This window comes from Ovis aries, chromosome 2 (genome assembly GCF_016772045.2).
Source record: "Ovis aries strain OAR_USU_Benz2616 breed Rambouillet chromosome 2, ARS-UI_Ramb_v3.0, whole genome shotgun sequence".
NCBI lineage: Eukaryota > Metazoa > Chordata > Mammalia > Artiodactyla > Bovidae > Ovis > Ovis aries.
This window is the reverse complement of record NC_056055.1, coordinates 164,819,778-164,839,339: the sequence shown is the minus strand read 5'-3', so window position 1 is coordinate 164,839,339 and position 19,562 is coordinate 164,819,778. Positions and strand designations below refer to the sequence as shown.

General features: G+C 35.6%; 1 long non-coding RNA gene across 2 annotated transcripts in view; it reads left to right on the top strand.

Annotated features, from left to right (window-relative positions):
• LOC132659319 (uncharacterized) overlaps positions 1 to 19,562 on the top strand; it is a 293,314-nt gene that overhangs the window by 130,457 nt on the left and 143,295 nt on the right. Inside the window, exon 3 of one of the 2 annotated variants that reach the window (XR_009599612.1) lies at positions 10,717 to 10,839. The exons of the other annotated variant lie outside the window; for it this stretch is intronic. This is a non-coding gene — a long non-coding RNA (uncharacterized LOC132659319). The remainder of the gene's footprint in view (positions 1 to 10,716; positions 10,840 to 19,562) is intronic. 2 annotated transcript variants of the gene reach the window in all.

Genomic DNA, 19,562 nt, shown 5'->3' with positions numbered 1-19,562 from the left:
ATTTAAGGATGAAGAATTAGAATGCTTTCCCCCTGCATTCAGGAGCAAAGCAAGCATATCTGCTGTCACTGTTTTATAACATAGTGCTGGAAGTCCTAGCCAGGGCAATAAGGTTAGCGAAGGAAATAAAATAAATGGCACACAGTTTGAAAAGGAAGAAATAAAACTCTATTTGCAGATAACATGATTGTCTACATAGAAAATTCCTAAGATTCTTCTTAACAATTCCTAGAAAATAAGAGAGTTCAGCAAGTTTGCAGGATACAATATAAACATCCAAAAGTATTGTCTTTCTACATGCTGACAATGAACACATTGGACACCAAAAGTAAAAATATAATGACACACTTGCTCAAAAAAAGAGAAATACTTAAGTATGAACCTAAAACCATATTGATAGGACTTATGTGCTGAAAAATGTATACAGCAGTATGCTGTAAAAAACCAAAGATCTAAATAAATAGATAAACTGTGTTCATGGATTGGAAGACTCAACATAGTAGAGATTTTAAGTGTATTCAAATTTATAAATAGGTTACTGCAATTGTTATTAAAATGCCTAATTATTTTGTACATACAAAGAAGAGTATTGTGAAATTTACAACAAAAGGCAAAGGAGTTAGGATAGTTAACACAATTCTTTATAAAAAGAGTGAAAAGGGAGGAATCAATCTACCCAATTTTAAGAATTATATATCAGTTCAGTTTCAGTTCAGTTGCTCAGTCATGTCCGAATCTTTGTGACCCCATGAATCACAGCACGCCAGGCCTCCCTGTCCATAACCATCTCCTGGAGTTCACTCAGACTCATGTCCATCAAGTCTGTGATGCCATCCAGCCATCTCATCCTCAGTCGTCCCCTTCTCCTCCTGCCCCGAATCCCTCCCAGCATCAGAGTCTTTTCCAATGAGTCAACTCTTCACATGAGGTGGCCAAAGTACTGGAGTTTCAGCTTCAGCATCATTCCTTCCAAAGCAATCCCAGGGATGATCTCCTTCAGGAGGGACTGGTTGGATCTCCTTGCAGTCCAAGGGACTCTCAAGAGTCTTCGCCAACACCACAGTTCAAAAACATCAATTCTTTGGTGCCCAGCCTTCTTCACAGTCCAACTCTCACATCCATACATGACCACTGGAAAAACCATAGCCTTGACTAGACGGACTTTAGTCGACAAAGTAATGTCTCTGCTTTTCAATATGCTCTCTAGGTTGGTCATAACTTTTCTTCCAAGGAATAAGCATCTTTTAATTTCATGGCTGCAATCACCATCTGCAGTGATTTTGGAGCCCAAAAAAATAAAGTCTGACACTGTTTCTACTGTTTCCCCATCTATTTCCCATGAAGTGATGGGACCAGATGCCATGATCTTCGTTTTCTGAATGTTGAGCTTTAAGCCAACTTTTTCGATCTCCTCTTTCATTTTCATCAAGAGGCTTTTTAGCTCCTTTTCACTTTCTAAGGGCGGTGTCATCTGCGTATCTGAGGTTATTGATATCTCTCCCGGCAATCTTGATTCCAGCTTGTGTTTCTTCCAGTTCAGCGTTTCTCATGATGTACTCTGCATATAAGTTAAATAAGCAGGGTGACAATATACAGCCTTGATGTACTCCTTTTCCTATTTGGAACCAGTCTGTTCCATGTCCAGCTCTAACTGTTGCTTCCTGACCTGCATACAGATTTCTCAAGAGGCAGATTAGGTGGTCTGGTAGTCCCATCTCTTTCAGAATTTTCCACAGTTGATTGTGATCCACACAGTCAAAGGCTTTGGCATAGTCAATAAAGCGGAAATAGATGTTTTTCTGGAATTCTCTTGCTTTTTCCATCATTCAGCAGATGTTGGCAATTTGATCTCTGGTTCCTCTGCCTTTTCTAAAACCAGCTTGAACATCAGGGAGTTCACGGTTCACATATTGCTGAAGCCTGGCTTGGAGAATTTTGAGCATTACTCTACAAGCATGTGAGATAAGTGCAATTTTGCGGTAGTTTGAGCATTCTTTGGCATTGCCTTTCTTTGGGATTGGAATGAAAACTGACCTTTTCCAGTCCTGTGGCCACGGCTGAGTTTTCCAAATTTGCTGGCATATTGAGTGCAGCCCTTTCACAGCATCATCTTTCAGGATTTGAAACAGCTCAATAGGAATTCCATCACCTCCACTAGCTTTGTTCATAGCAATGCTTTCTAAAGCCCACTTGACTTCACATTCCAAGATGTCTCACTCTAGATTAGTGATCATGTCTTCATGATTATATGGGTCATGAAGATCTTTTTTGTACAGTTCTTCCATGTATTCTTGCCACCTCTTCTTAATATCTTCTGCTTCTGTTAGGTCCCTACCATTTCTGTCCTTTATTGAGCCCATCTTTGCATGAAATGTTCCCTTATTCCCTATGTTCTATAATTTTCTTGAAGAGATCTCTAGTCTTTCCCATTCTGTTGTTTTCCTCTATTTGCATTGATCGCTGAAGAAGGCTTTCTTATATCTGCTTGTTATTCTTTGGAACTCTGCATTCAGATGCTTATATCTTTCCTTTCCTCCCTTGCTTTTCACCTCTGTTCTTTTCAGAGCTATTTGTAAGGCCTCCCCAGACAGCCATTTAGCTTTTTTGCATTTCTTTTCCATGGGGATGGTCTTGATCCCTGTCTCCTGTACAATGTCATGAACCTCATGCCATAGTTCATCCGGCACTCTATCAGATCTAGGCCCTTAAATCTATTTCTCACTTCCACTGTATAATCATAAGGGATTTGATTTAGGTCATACCTGAATGGTCTAGCAGTTTTCCCTACTTTCTTCAATTTGAGTCTGAATTTGGTAATAAGGAGTTCATGATCTGAGCCACAGTCAGCTCCTGGTCTTGTTTTTGCTGACTGTATAGAGCTTCTCCATCTTTGGCTGCAAAAATATAATCAATCTGATTTCGGTGTTGACCATCTGGTGATGTCCATGTGTAGAGTCTTCTCGGGCCGGCGGCTGGGAGGAGCAACCTGAGGAGTGGTGGCTACTCAGGCGCAGGAGAGCCTAGAGGAGCTATCCCACGTTGAAGGTCAGGAACTGTGGTGGTAAGGAGATACCCCTCGTCCAAGGTAAGGAGCAGCGGCTGTGCTTTGCTGGAGCAGCCGTGAAGAGATACCCCACACCCAAGGTAAGAGAAATCCAAGTAAGATGGTAGTTGTTGCAAGAGGGCATCAGAGGGCAGACACACTGAAACCATACTCACAGAAAACTAGTCAATCTAATCACACTAGGACCACTGCCTTGTCTAACTCAATGAAACCAGCCAGGCCTGCAGGGCAACCCAAGATGGTCAGGTCATGGTGGAGAGGTCTGACAGAATGTGATCCACTGGAGAAGGGAATGGCAAGCCACTTCAGTATTCTTGCCTTGAGAACCCCATGAACAGTATGAAAGGCAAAATGATAGGATACCAAAGGAGGAACTCCCCAGGTCATTAGGTGCCCAATATGCTACTGGAGATCAGTGGAGAAATAACTCCAGAAAGAATGAAGGGATGGAGCCAAAGCAAAAACAATACCCAGTTGTGGATGTGACTGGTGATAGAAGCAAGATCCGATACTATAAAGAGCAATATTGCATAGGAACCTGGAATGTCAGGTCCATGAATCAAGGCAAATTGGAAGTGGTCAAACAAGAGATGGCAAGGGTGAACGTTGACATTCTAGGAATCAGCGAACTAAAATGGACTGGAATGGGTGAATTCAACTCAGATGACCATTATATCTACTACTGCGGGCAGGAATCCCTCAGAAGAAATGGAGTAGCCATCATGGTCAAGAAAAGAGTCCAAAATGCAGTACTTGGATGCAATCTCAGAAACAACAGAATGATCTCTGTTCATCTCCAAGGCAAACCATTCAATATCACAGTTATCCAAGTCTATGCCCCAACCAGTAATGCTGGTGAAGCTGAAGTTGAACAGTTTTATGAAGACCTACAAGACCTTTTAGAACTAACACCCTCAAAAGATGTCCTTTTCATTATAGGGGACTAGAATGCAAAAGTAGGAAGTCAAGAAACACCTGGAGTAACAGGCAAATTTGGCCTTGGAATGCAGAATGAAGCAGGGCAAAGACTAATAGAGTTTTGCCAAGAAAATGCACTGGTCATAGCAAACACCCTCTTCCAACAACAGAAGAGAAGACTCTACACATGGACATCACCAGATGGTCAACACCGAAATCAGATTGATTATATTCTTTGCAGCCAAAGATGGAAAAAGAATTATATATAGATAAATTATATATATATAATATATAATAATATAATATTATTATATATATTATAATATATAATATTATAATATATATAATAATATATAATAATATAGCTAATGCAGTCAAGACTATGTGGCATTGGTGATCATACACGTAGATCAATGGAATACAATAAGGAAGCCATAATTAGATCCACATAAGTATGCTTAACTGAATTTTTAAAAATACAAAAGCAATTTAATGGAGGAAGGATAGCCTTTTCAACAAAATATGCTGGAGCAATTGAACAATCATAGGCAAAAATATAACCTTGACCAAGACCTATTATCTAAAATAAAAATTATTTCAAAATGAATTATTGACTTAAATGTAAACATAAAATTATAAAACTTTTGAAAAAATTATAGGTGAAAAGTATTTAGGATCTAACAGCATGATCCTTAGAAGAAAAATTGAATTAATTGTGTTTAATCAAAATTAAAAACTTTGCTCTGCAAAAGATGCTTTTAAGACAATGAGAAAACAAGCTACAGAATTGGAGAAAATATTTGTGAGTCATATATCTTACCAAACTATACTAGCTAGAACATGTAAAGAGCTCTGAAAGTTTAACAATAAAATTTCAAACAATACAATTAGAAAATAGGCAAAAGACTTAATTATACATTTCACTGAAGAGGATATATAGGGGGCAAATAAGTTCATTCAGTAAGTTCAACATAACTGGTCATTAAGGAAATGAAAATTAAAAATGTAAGATATCACCACATATCTACCAGAATGATTAAAATTAAAAAATAGTCATAAAACTAAATGCTCATAAAGATGAGAAGAAATTGGATCACTCATATGTTGCTGGCAAGAATGAAAAATTGTTCAGGCACTTTATAAAAACATTTCTCAGTATAAGGAATTTAAGCATGCAAACACCATACAACCCAGTAATTGCACTTCAGAGCATTTATCCCTGTGAAATAAAAGCTCATAGTCACACAGTAACCTCTATACAAATATCCAAAGCATTTTTATTCATAACAACCAAATACTGGCAACAATCAAGATGGGCTTCAGGGGATGAATGACTAAATAGTCTTAGGTATGTGGAATACTACTCAGAAATTACAAAGGAATGAACTGTTGACACACAGAACAACTTGGGTGAATCTCCAGAGAGTTACACAGTGAAAAATGCCAATCTCCAGAAGTTACATACTGAATGATCTCATATACATAACCTTCTTGAAATGACAAAATTATACAAATAGAAATAGACTAGTGGTTGCCACAGTTTAAGAATGAGGGAGGCACGGAGACTATAGAGAGAAACTTGAGTTGTTTGGGCAGTGACAGAAATGTGCTGGCTGTATCAGTGTCAATATCCTGATTGTGGTATTGTACTACGGTTTTGCAAGATGATACCACTGGGGAAAACAGAGCAAAGGAAACACGGAATCTGTGTATTATTACTTACAACTCCATATGTATCTATAATTCTCTTCAACAACAGCAACAAAAAGTTTAGTTGAAGTATAGTAACAAGCTCAACTTTCTCATAAATATTTTATAAAATATAATCCAGAAATTTAAACATTCATTTTTAATAATCCCTTAATATTTGAGATTTGTTCTTATCACAGGTATTTAACATGAGGAGAAGTATGATTAACTATTTTCTATAAGCCCAAACTGAATATCTACCAGGCTTATGCCAATTTACCAGGATATATGTTTCAAAGACATGAAGATTTTTAGGATAGAGGGAATTGCACACACAAAAAAAAACAAAATAATTTTTTAAAACCACTGTTTTCCAACCTCCAGTAAGTATAGTACATTTTCCTGCTGACTTGTCATATGAGACCAGAAAGCTATATTTTTGTTCAATCTCATGAAATTAGAAAAAAAAAAAACATGCAAATTAAGTGTGAAACATAAATTATTCTGAAAACAAACAAGAAAAGCAATATTAAAAGAACAGGGTCATCAAGGGAAATTCAAATCCAGGACACAACTGTGTAAAACCTCAGAAAGTGAAAAGCAGCAACATTCATGTAAGGAGGGAAAGGACTGCATTAAAAGAGAATACTCAATGAAAAAGAGACTAAGTATATTTTTATTTAGAGGAGACCATTTCAAGCTATTTTAATTACTGTTTAAACATATCTTTAAGGAGCAACTTTCATTTACATTACAGATGACACAATGACATTTTTCTTTATTTTGCATGTCTTTATAACTACAGGATGTATAAAATGAATATGCTGTTACCTAATGTAGTCAAAGTGGAGATTACTCATTCATTCATTCACTAATTCAACAACATGTTATTGTTTCCCTGCTATATGAGAGACATTAAATCAAAATTAAGGAGGTGTAATCCTCAATTTTCGTGTACTTGAAATCCTGCCTGGGATACTAGATATCAAATATAAACATTATCACAGGGAAATGTATCAAGAGAGATATACCTAAAGCTCAAGCAAAGCACAAAGAGGCCCCTAGGCATGGAATGCACATGGAAATTAAGTTTTGGAGACTATAAGAGTTAAGCTACTGGGAAAAAAAGATGATGATGGCTACAGTGGTGATGGATGGTGGGAAGTTATTGGCATTGTAAGCAGAAGAAACCATATGAAACATTTGTGGTTGTTCAGTCGCTCAGTCATGCCCCCATTCTTTTGTGACCCAATAGCCTATAGCCTGCCAGCTTCCTCTGTCCCTGGGATTTCCCAGGGAAGAATACTCGAGTAAGTTGTCATTTCCTTCTCCAGAGGATCTTCCCAACCTTGGGATCAAACTAAAAATGTCTCCTGCATTGGCAGATAGGTTCTTTACCACTGGGCCACCAGGGAAGCCCCATATAAGACATGCTGCTGCTGCTGCTAAGTCGCTTCAGTCATGTCCGACTCTGTGCAACCCCATAGACAGCAGCCCATCAGGCTCCTCTGTCCATGGGATTTTCCAGGCAAGAGTACTGGAGTGGGGTGTCTGCAAAAGCTTGAAACGTTCTACAATTTAAATGATTTAGGTTGGGCAAGAGGGTATATTTTGGTGGCCAGAAGGAGGTGCTGGAGGTGAAATGGGCATAAAGCACAAAGAGTCTGTGTGATAAACTATACTGCAATATAATATAAACAAACTAAGGTTTATATTATAAAGCATAAGAATGAATTGAAGGATATAAAATGGAGAGGACTGATATGAACTCGTAGGCATTTCAGAAAGATATCCCCATTCTCAAGCAGAATGGCAATGGTGTTAGAATATCACAGAGTTGGTAAGAAAGGCAGGGGAGAGTCTATTTTAGTACTGTTCTCCTGTATCTAATATTTGTGGTTAATATGAATTATTAATTATGAAATTGTGCGAGTCATTCTCATATCCATTTTGTGTCTTTCTCCTCCTCTGCTCTATGAAAATGTGACTGATCTCTGCAAAATATTACCTTTCCCAGCCTCCTCTGTCCACTGGGCTTCCAGTGAAGCTTGGCCAATTAAAGTTATTGGTGGAGACTGGAGGACAAGAAGTAAAGAGAAGTCAGTCTCCAAACATTTCACTTTACTATAGTTTAGGACCCAGTGTATTTTTCTTTTTTGTTGTTTTAAACTATGCCCCAAGAATAGTTGAGCAGTATGATAAGATACCTCTAAGTTCAGTTCAGTTCAGTCATGTCCAACTCTTTGAGACCCCACGAACCACAGCACGCCAGCCTCCTTGTCTATCACCACTGCCAGAGCCTACCCAAACCCATGTCCATTGAGTTGGTGATGCCATCCAGCCATCTCATCCTCTGTCATCCCCTTCTCCTGCCCTCAATCTTTCCCAGCATCAGGGTCTTTTCAAATGAGTCAGCTCTTCACATCAGCTGGAGTTTCAGCTTCAACATCAGTCCTTCCAATGAACACCCAGGACTGATCTCCTTTAGGATGGACTGGTTGGATTTCCTTGCAGTCCAAGGGACTCTCAAGAGTCTTCTCCAACACCACAGTTCAAAAGCATCAATTCTTCAGCGCTCAGCCTTCTTCACAGTCCAACTCTCACATGACTACTGGAAAAACCATAGCCTTGACTAGATGGACCTTTGTGGACAATGTAATGTTTCTGCTTTTGAATATACTGCCTAGGTTGGTCATAACTTTCCTTCCAAGGAGTAAGCATCTTTTCATTTCATGGCTGCAGTCACCATCTGCAGTGATTTTAGAGCCCCCTCAAAATAAAGTCAGCCGCTGTTTCCACTGTTTCCCCATCTATTTCCCATGAAGTGATGGGACCAGATGCTATGATCTTAGTTTTCTGAATGTTGAGCTTTAACTCAATTTTTTCACTCTCCTCTTTCACTTTAATCAAGAGGCTCTTTATTGTTCTTCATTTTCTGCCATAAGGTTGGTGTCATCTGCATTCTGAGGTTATTGATATTTCTCGCGGCAATCTTGATTCCAGCTTGTGCTTTCTCCAGTCCAGCGTTTCTCATGATGTACTCTGTACATAAATTAAATAAGCAGGGTGACAATATACAGCCTTGACACATTCCTTTTCCTATTTAGAACTAGCCTATTGTCCCATGTCCAGTTCTAACTGTTGCTTCCTGACCTGCATTGGTTTCTCAAAAGGCAGGTCATGTGGTCTGGTATTCCCATCTCCTTCAGAATTTAGTTGGTGATGCCTCTGTTGTCAGAGGATGAGATGGTTGGATGGCATCACTGACTCAATAGAAATGAGTTTGGGTAAAGTCCGGGAGCTGGTGATGGACAGGTAGACCTGGCATGCTACAGTTCATAGGGTCGCAAAGAGTCAGACACGACTGACTGAACTGAACTGAACCTTCCTGATGCAAGTGAGCATAATCCAAAGCAAATATTCAATAGATGGATGACTTTTTTGATATTAAAATTTAAGGAGGAATTTCTTGCTATTAAATCCCCACACTCTCAACTCCAGAAAACCCTTACTCATTGGAATTCTGTGTTTTCCAGTTTATATATATTGGTAATACTCTTCTAAGTATTTTTTTTAACTTTCTTTTTTTAAATTTTTTTAATTTTTATTTATTTATTATTTTTTTAGTTTTTTATTTTTTAAATTTTAAAATCTTTAATTCTTACATGCGTTCCCAAACATGAACCCCCCTCCCACCTCCCTCCCCATAGGATCTAGAAATTTGTGACTAGGCTCTGATCCCAAAGCTTTTATGCTGCTCCCAGTCCACATCATTAGTTCTAGAACCCTTGTTAATTACTAGGTTCCCTGGCTGCTTACATCTTTCCTATCAGATACACACTGATACAGAAAATATAGAGCCCATAATAGGCATACAGAGAGAAATACCAGGACACTAGGAATCTTATGATGGTCAATGAGGCAATGGAGACAAAACTTTGAGATGCTTTCAACTCTAGTCCTGAGAATAAACTAAATCATGGCTTGAGCTAATCAAAACAAAGCCTATGAAACCCCCCCCCCTTTTTTTTTGATCAGCTGATAGTCTCACTCCGTACCTGAGCCCTAAGAATATTTTATTACTCAAGAGGCAGGTCAGGTGGCTGGTATTCACATCTCTTTCAGAATTTTCCACAGTTCGTTGTGATCCACACAGTCAGACGCTTTGGCATAGTCAATAAAGCAGAAATAGATGTTTTTCAGGAACTCTCTTGCTTTTTTGATGATCCAACAGATGTTGGCAATTTGTTCTCTGGTTCCTCTGCCTTTTCTAAATCCAGCTTGCATATCTGGAAGTTCATGGTTCACATACTGTTGAAGCCTGGCTTGGAGAATTTTGAGCATTACTATACTAGCATGTGAGATGAGTGCAATTGTGTAGTAGTTTGAGCATTCCTTGGCATTGCCTTTCTTTGGGATTGGAATGAAAACTGACCTTTTCCAGTCCTGTGGCCACGGCTGAGTTTTCCAAATTTGCTGACATATTGAGTGCAGCACTTTCACAGTATCATCTTTCAGGATTTGAAATAGCTCAACCAGAATCCCATCACCTCCACTAGCTTTGTTCATAGTGATGCTTTCTAAGGCCCACTTGACTTCACATTCCAGGATGTCTGGCTCTAGATGAGTGAGCATACCATCATGATTATCTGGATCATGAAGATCTTTTTTGTGCAGTTCTTCTGTGTATTCTTGCCACCTCTTCTTAATATCTTCTGTTTCTGTTAGGTCCATACCATTTCTGTCACAAAGAGTCTGACACGACTGAGTGACTGAACTGAACTGAACACGAGCAATAGGGAAAAACAACCTATTACAACATGCTTCACTTCTTTTTAATGCTGGGAGGCTCATAGTGCTTGGCACACTGAATAAATGTACAATAAATTTGTTTAATTTGAATAAAGCATAAGTTTTAAGACTTGTAGCTGGAAATACAGCATTCTTTTAGTTATCCTTAAATCCAAATCATTTCACACATGTACACTGAGTTCAAAATTATTTATATTATTTTCTGTTTTTTTTTCATGGGTTGATACAAGAAGTCAAATTTTATAGGTACCTCAAGTGAGTCCAATAAAAGTTTTGCCCTTGAAATGGTGAAGACCTAAAGTGTAAACCTCCCACAAGGTGCAATCATATATTGATATCTTCATTCCCTTCTCAAGGTATGAAATTAAGCCTTCTTTTATTTTAGTGATGAAAATGTTAGATCTAAGGTTAGGAAGGGTAAACTTGAATTTTCTTAATAATAAAAAATTCAAAGTACCATTGGCAAAACTTCAATATCCTTCCCCCAAAAATGAAGCACAATAGATAGAATATTCCAGTGGGCAGATGTTAACTTAAAGTGCGCATTGTTTGGAAAAGAAGTTAATTAACAACTTATTAATTGGATAGAAAATCTGAAACTGTTGTACTTCTAGCAAATACATAATTTTCTTCAAGTATTATTAAAGCGTTTTTGTTGTACCTATTAAAGATTCTTGTCTCTAAGTTAATTTCATTATGCTAATAAGCTATCATCGTTACAGAACCTAAGCTTTGATCCATGTTAATTGTCGTGATCTTCAAAGACAAAGTCACCACTTACTTTAAATGAATTTTACATCTTTTTAAAGAATCACACGGAAATTAGGGGAAGTAATTAATTTTTTATTATGTGTCTCAATATTTTTAAGGGAGGAAGTCAATGGTATTGGCTAGAATTCATTTTAACATTTAACTAGGGAAAACAGCATGAGGCAAAAAAAAAAACCGTTCAGATGCAAAAGATTAAAGAAAATTTGAAACTGGGACCTAATTTGTCTTGATAAACTTTGGTATTTAATATGCTTCTTTTGTTCTCAGTGTGAAACTGCAGGGTTTTGATTTGTAAAAACTTTTTGAAGAATTAATTCTAATTTTTATTCATTCCTTTGCCTTTCTTTTACAGTAAGACAGACAAGTTGACCTTCAAAACATTATACTTTTAAATATCTATGAACTTACAAGGTTAAATCTATTAGTGATCTGATATTAGCTATTGTACACTAACAGAGTATGTTTCTTCTGAAGCAGATTAGACCTAGCTATTCCTATATAATAACTAGTTATTTGAACCTTAAGGGGTATAAGCAAATAATGTTATTAAATTATTTGCCTTTCTCTTTGTAACAAGAAAAGGTCAAGTAGAGAAATATTAATGCCTTCAGTTTAGAAAATATTTTTTTGTATGAAGATAAAATACCCTTTAAGAACATATCTGAAGTGGAAAATTACTGGTTTTGCCTTTGTTATAACTAGAGTGATGGACAGGTTAGAGACATTCTTTAAATCCCTGTCAAACTAGATACAAAAAAGGATTAAAGAAAAACAGGAAGGTAAAGCATAATAGAGCACATTTTTTTGTGTGTTAAACATTCGGAGAGAAGGAATTACCTGCCATAATTTAGTTTTATAATCATTTATACTCTATCAAGCCACCTGACATTCTTTTTGGAAAGATATGGGGTATGAAAGAAATATTATACATACACATAAAAAATACAGAATTCATTAGCTGATGTAAATAGGTACTTCACTGTAAATGGATATGTCAAATAATTTTTTAGAGAAAAATCTAGTGGCTCTAATATAATAGTTAACAAAGAGAACCATCTCGATGCAACAAACAAGCTAATGGTGAAATTCTGTCTTGCTGTGAAGCATTTCTGACATCCATTGCAGATGGATGAACTCATCATAATGATTTCTTGATATGGAAACCAGTAGTCCTTAATTCTTTCTGTTCAAGAAAGCCACCTAGTGATGGCAAGAATGACAATTCCATCATGATGCCCAGAGTTCATGTTCTTAAGTATTGTCAGGGGATTAATATACATATGATTCATAGACCACAGACCTTAAATCACTGATAAGATTTATAAGTAACTCTGTTTTATCTGACTTTAAACTTTATCAGACTTTGAAATACATTTCAATTTGTAAAATTATTTACTAGCCAAGGTGCTACTAATCTGTCTAGAAAATAGGCATATAAGTATTACTCATCAACACTGAGAACCTATATACCTTTTATGGTATATTGCCATTTTATAATATTTTCTTTGCGTGTTATAATAATGGCAGTTATGGATGTTTGTAATATGGAGAAATTGGATTTTCCTCTTTTATGTTGTAACCCAGTATATGATCCAGTTTGTTTTTTCATTTTATTTACTAAACATGGCTAGTTTTTTAAGTAAATCATAACTACAGACACAGAACAGGCATTGTCTATCCTTGAGATTGTTCTAAAAACTGTGCCAAAGTTTCTGAAGATATGTACATGAGTTTTTGTGATACTTTAAGTTCTATACTGGTACATGAACATGAGTTCCATGTGCCTTACAATTTTAATAGATAAAACCACATATTTGCCTGTGTACAAAGGTATAATTTCTCACAGACCTGTTGGGATGTGGTGGTGGTTCTACATTATATTTTGAGATTGAATTTTCACATAATTTAGGGTGGAAAGACTTACAAAGAAAACTCATTTACACTTAAAAATATGTAACTCCTAAAACCCTACTAAAGAACTCTATTATTCTTTAACATCTCCCTCAAACAGGTTAAATCACACTTCAGATGCATTCTAGAAGTAAAAATAGTGTATGAAATCATTCACGTTAAAGATGTTAACTTTGTTATACAAAAGGATTTGCAAAGGCCAGAGTAAATGTGGCTTTTTTGATGGTGCCTCAGCAGTAAAGAATCTGCCTGCAGTGTAGGAGATCAGGAGACACAGGTTTGATCTCTGGTCAGGAAGATCCTCTAGAGGAAGGGATGGCAACTCACTCCAGTATTTTTGTCTGAAAAATCTCATGGACAGAGAAGCCTGGTGGCCTACAGTCCTTTGCCTTGCAAAGAGTTGGGCACGACTGAGCATGGCATGACAGGTGTGCCAAAGACCTCAAAGCCTATCCCTTGTAGGACCATGTTAAAGTAGGACTGAGGAGTGGAAAGCTCAATGACTCATACCCAGGTCTATCAGTTTCTTTCCATCTTCTTAGAGGGAACTGATGGAGGGAGAAGTAAAATTTTAGGAAGATTTTCCACCTTTGTGACTAAGGAAAGAGTGAGATATGCACTGTTTTATTCCCACATATCTTATTAATAGCATGGACATTCATAGCTTCACATAGGTCTTGCTGTCCCAACCAAAGCCATCTGACAGTAACCCAAGAGGTCACTGTTGCATATAATGGCTAAGAGCAAAATACACTATGAAATATGGCATATCAGAGGAGAAATAAAAGAAACATCAAACCCTCTGGATATGGTGCTGCTAAATTAAATATTTTAGATCAGGTTTCCAATTGATAAAAATTATGAATCAGTATTTTTAAAGTTAGGAGGTGAGAAGCTTAGGAAACTGAAACTGCTGAATCATTTGGTCAAAGATGGAATTTGTTGCATAAAAAACTTTGTTGTAAGATTTTTTTAAAAACTGTCAAAACTGTACTTCAATGGTTTCAAAGGTATTTGTGATCAAAGGTGTAACAAATTCTATAATTAAGGACCATAACCCAGACTTTGTCAAATGCTGTAAGCATTGAAGAGCGAACCTCTAAATGACATCTGATTTATTTCTAAATATCCCATGGCTTTCCATACAAAGGAATATAATATGTGCTGAAAGAAACAGTCATTTTTCCAGCTTTTACTTGAATTAGGAGATCCTTAACATTATTTATTATATTTTATAATACAGATTGCAAACTGATACCAACCATATGTTTGGCTCACATAATATATAAAATATTTTAAAGTTATTTTCTAACATTTAAAAGTTGTGTGATTGAATATAATAGCTGGATATCTAGATTTAATTGGAAAACATTCACCACCTGAAAATATTGAGTATTTCCTCTTACATAGCAAAGGTAGGCGAGGAAAGAGTCTCAAGACCTAAAGACACCTGAGTTTTCCACAAACTGATAAAAAGGCCTACTAGAAATAAATATTAATCTTGTATTCGCTGTTGGGGACCCTCTATCTGAAATCACTGGAATACTTTAAAATTCAAAAAGATACGAAGGGCAATATTGTAACAAGTGAAAAGAAAGTAAAAGAATGAGAAGAGAATAAACTGTTAATTAAGAGACACAGTCAGATAGGTTCATATTCCAATTACATTTTTTTTTAGAACTTCAGAAAACCTTGGGTGCGTCTTTGAGTATATGGCAAAACTTAGGTTAAGGGAAATGAAACCTTAAATTTTGATGCAAATAATTTTAGTTCCTGTATATAATAGGTAACATTCTAACTGAAAATTGTTAAAGTACTTCTGACTGAAGATTGTTGTAAGATGTTTGGGGTTAACTGTGTTAGATGCTTTCCTCTTCTAAAGACCTTTGCTTTTAACTAAATGCTTGCTTATCTTTCTAATTTAACATAGTCCCACAATCTTCTTTGTAGTAATTTTGGGCTATCTGATAACATATAATGGAAAACATGTTTATGTCTTCCACCCGTTCTTGTTGCATATTTCAAATGCTTAGAACAACAATTTTCAGAAGCTTTCATTAAGGTTAATTTAAAAACTACATTAAATACAAACAGATTTTCTCACAAACAAAATGCAATGTGTACTTAACAGACTTCTGTATGTTATATTTGATAAACTACCTCATATAAATGCAAATTTTGACTTTCTGCCAGAACCAGGTGGTATGGAAAATATTTCTATTAAACAAATAATGCTGGAAGAGAAAACTTCAAGCGCTGGTATGTTGCATAGGAATAGAGGATGTTTTCATTCAGGTTTGATGTATATTTTCAGATTGACCTTTTTGTATACAAAATGAAAGGAATATATTGAAGAATAATATGTGGTGAGCAGTTGTCTCTGGTGTGAAAGAAATTTCAGGGAAATATACTTTGGGAGGGGTTTTACATATTCAGAGAAATAGGCTAAAATAATTTCTTCTGTTTTTTTTGTGGTTATTCACTAGCATCATCTCATCTCCTCTGTTGTTATCAGAATAGCTTTCATCTCAATCACTAAGACTGAACAAGGAGAGCTAAATAAAGCAGGATGAGCCCAAATGTTGCCTCACATGGAAAAGCTTTTTTTGAACTCTCAGCCAGACAAAATACAATCAGCACATAAAAGAAAATAGAAGACCTCCCCCAAACTGATAACTTTAAGTCTCACCATGAGAAAAATATTAGGGAAAAAACACAATTAAGAGACTTCCTACAAATTATCTAATTAGTATTCCTCAAGATTTTTCAAGGTCATCCAAAATAAGGAAAGTTTGTGATATTCACAGACCAAAGTAGACTAGGAAGATGTGAAGATTGTATGTAATGTGGTATTTTCTGTAGGACCTTGAAACAGAATGACATGGAAAACCTAGTAAAATCCAAATAAAGTGTAGATTTTAGTTAACAGTAATGTACCAATTTTGGCTCATTAATTCTGATGAGTGTACTGCAGAAATGTAAGATATTAACACTACGAGAAACTGAGTATTAGGCACATGGGAATTCTCTGCACAACCTTTGGAATTTTTTGCTAAATCTAAAACTATTCCCTTAAATTTTTTTATATTAAAAAAACAACAAATACAAGATAAGCAGAGGACATACTATGTGGCCCAATGGTCCATTTCGATCCTTACAGGATGCTTCTTGTTCACTCAATTCAGAAAGACCTCAGAATTTCTGTATCAGAGGTAATGATGAATGTACACAAACTGTATACACTTTCTTGATTAGTTACGCACTCAGTGTCTACCAGAGAGCTAAGTGTGCCATCTGAGAGAAGGTTGTTGCCACATGAAGTACAACAGGAAAATCCATGACCTTGATCCCACTAGTACTGGATTGTCCATGATCTTGACCCCACTGGTACTAAGTTCTAAATCAAAATGGTCATGGGTTGTGTTTGTGAAGTGTTGCTATAAAATTGATCTGAAGACCCTAGATAAATGTTTGATTCAGGACAAAGTAGTAATGTTTAAGAATGTTGCAGATCATTTAAACACGGTATTATTGATAATATGCAAAACTGAGAACAACATAATGATACTTTTGGGGTTTTCTATAATATTTTAAGTATCTAAAAATAAAACACTAAAATGTAACATATATATATATACATATATGCACAAAATGATGAAGGAGGAGGAAAAGGAGGGGAAGAGGAAAAAGAAAGCTTTTTTGGAGTTCTCTATTTAAGCACTGAGCCTCGAGTATTACTCTGTCCTATTTGGTATATACAAGTTTATATATACACTCTACCTATTTGGTATTACTGTCCCTATTTCATAGATAGGCAATAACATTCAGAAAGAACAAGTAACTTACATTCACAACTTGTAAATAATACCATAACTTTCCTTTCATCAATCACTCATAACAACACCTATGACCAAACTTTCTCATTTATCAAGTCCCTAGGTTTTAATCTTCTTGGTATTTGTTCCTGTCCCTCCCTTTAAACTAGGGAAAGGTTACCTACTGTGGTATTCTGGCCTGGAGAATCCCATGGACTGTAGAGTCCATGGGGTGACAAAGAGTGGGACACGACTGAGCAGCTTTCACTTTCACTTCACTTTCACTCCCTGTAAACTAAGGACTCACTGCCATGGTCTCAGAGATCTTATGTGATAAACCCAGGGTTCTAACTCGAGTCCAGACAACTCTGTCTTAATCAGTTGAACTAGTGTATTAATATGCCTATGATTGAGTGTATTTGCCTTTGAAATATTACTAAATTAGCACATTTAATTCCTGGAAATGTTAAAGGAATTCCTGACTAAAGTGTTGATTACCAAAATTTTTTTTTATGAATATAGAATTAAATATTCTTATTGGTGAAATATTAACTTCAAAATGTATATGTTACTATATATATTAACTTCATGATGTAAAATTTTATAAGAATTATAAAAGTGAGTAGAGAACAGAGGAAAAAAAGTGAGGATGACACATTGATACACTTTGATAGGTCTTAATGAATTAAGTTACCAGGAAGGGACCAATAGATTTTGTTGATGTTATCATTCTTATCTGTTTGTCTAATATAAGACTTTTAGATTTTCATTCCTCTAGAAATACCTAATGTTGTCATACAAAAATGTGTTCCTTCTACTAGAGAAGATAGACTAGGCTAGTTAAGACTCTGAAGATTTCATTAGACCTCTGGTATAATCTGCTATTTCTGCTAAACTGAGATTAACATTACTGATTCATAAAATAACTTCAAAGTTGCCTTTAATGACAACATCTGACTGAGTGTACACATCATATGGGACAATCAGTTTGAATAAAAGAATTCCCATCAGTATCATAACATGTTTAATTTTATTTTAAAATCAAAATGGAGCCAAGGTTTAGAGTTCATGAATTTTCAAAAAGAGTTGTTTTCTCTCCTATCAAAACGTAAACAGTTTCCTAAAAAATCCTTGTCCTTAGAGAACTAATAGGTATACGTATAGGTAATCAGCATAACCATTATTCTAAGAGGAAGTTAAATTTCAAAATTAGAAATATTTTTATTAATTATTCATATTAAACATTTTTCTGAATCCTTGAGAGAATTTGAAAGTCAGAAAAGGGTTTTGATTATATGGCACATGAATTTAGTGGTGGCTTAATAAAATCATGTGTACTCTAGCATGTTTAATGTAAGGAAGACTGACAAATGGCATCGATTTTATTACAAAATCAATATTTGCCTTGCTAAGTTGGGTAAATTCATTTCTGTAAATTTTATTTAATATCAAAAGAATGAAATTCAAAGAATATGCAAACCAAGAGGCTTCCAAAATTAAATATGAAGTGAAACATTATCAAAAGCTGTATTAAGTTGGTCCTGATTAGTTATTATTTAAAGCAGATAGTCATATTCAGCTTTTAAAAGGTAAAGTTCTCATATATTTTAATGTGAGTGACTTCAAATTTAATACTATTATTATTTCTTTATATTTTTCCAGGGAAAATTTCAGATTTTGAGCCAAGTATAGAATTATATGGTTGGAGGTTAAATAATGCAGACCTACAGAGTGTTTTATATTACGTCTACGAGACAGAGCATTAGATTTCACAGAGAAACTCACAGAGATGCCACATTGTTGAAATTTCTGATCTGGTTGCAATACTTAAGTTTGAGTGAAAAACCCAAGAGCCAAATTCACAAAACAATTACATTTGCTTCTTGCATGCGTGATGCCCCCAAAATGCTAGAATATGCACTTTTAAACTGGCAAAATAAATTCTCTCTTTCCTACTTACTAAACTTTAAACTTACAAATGTTTCTTATCTAACTTTAAGTATACTCCTTAGGGTATCTGCTGGCCTTAAAAAACTGCAGGGCAGCTAAGAAAGGTGTTCCCTGCTCAGCCATCTTATTTATCTATCTTCTCATCTCCAGCTCAGTCCAAAACACAGGCACATGAAGAATCCTACTGGGGCATCTATAAAATATGTAACATCACTTAAAAAGTAGTTTATGTCATTACTTTTTAATGACATTGTATTTATTTCCGAAAGAGAGTTCAACAATATTACCAACCAGACTCAATTTCTCTTTACTATTAAATATCAAGTTGTATCCATTTAAAGTTTTCTCCTAATCATCATTTTCAGGAAGTGTATATGTACATATTATATACAATATTATACATATTCAATAGATATCCAAATTCCTTCAAATTCTAGAATTTTTCCTTGATATTGTACCTTTTTAATGTCAGAAATCTATTTGTAATTCATAATACAAGTTTTAAATCAGCTATAAGAAAAACAATTTTTCTTGCTAATTAAAAATAAATGGAAAGTACATTTAGAATTGATACAAAGATGGCATTTGTCTATGTGGATGAGCACTCCTAAAGTTTTTCTTTCTGATTCTTC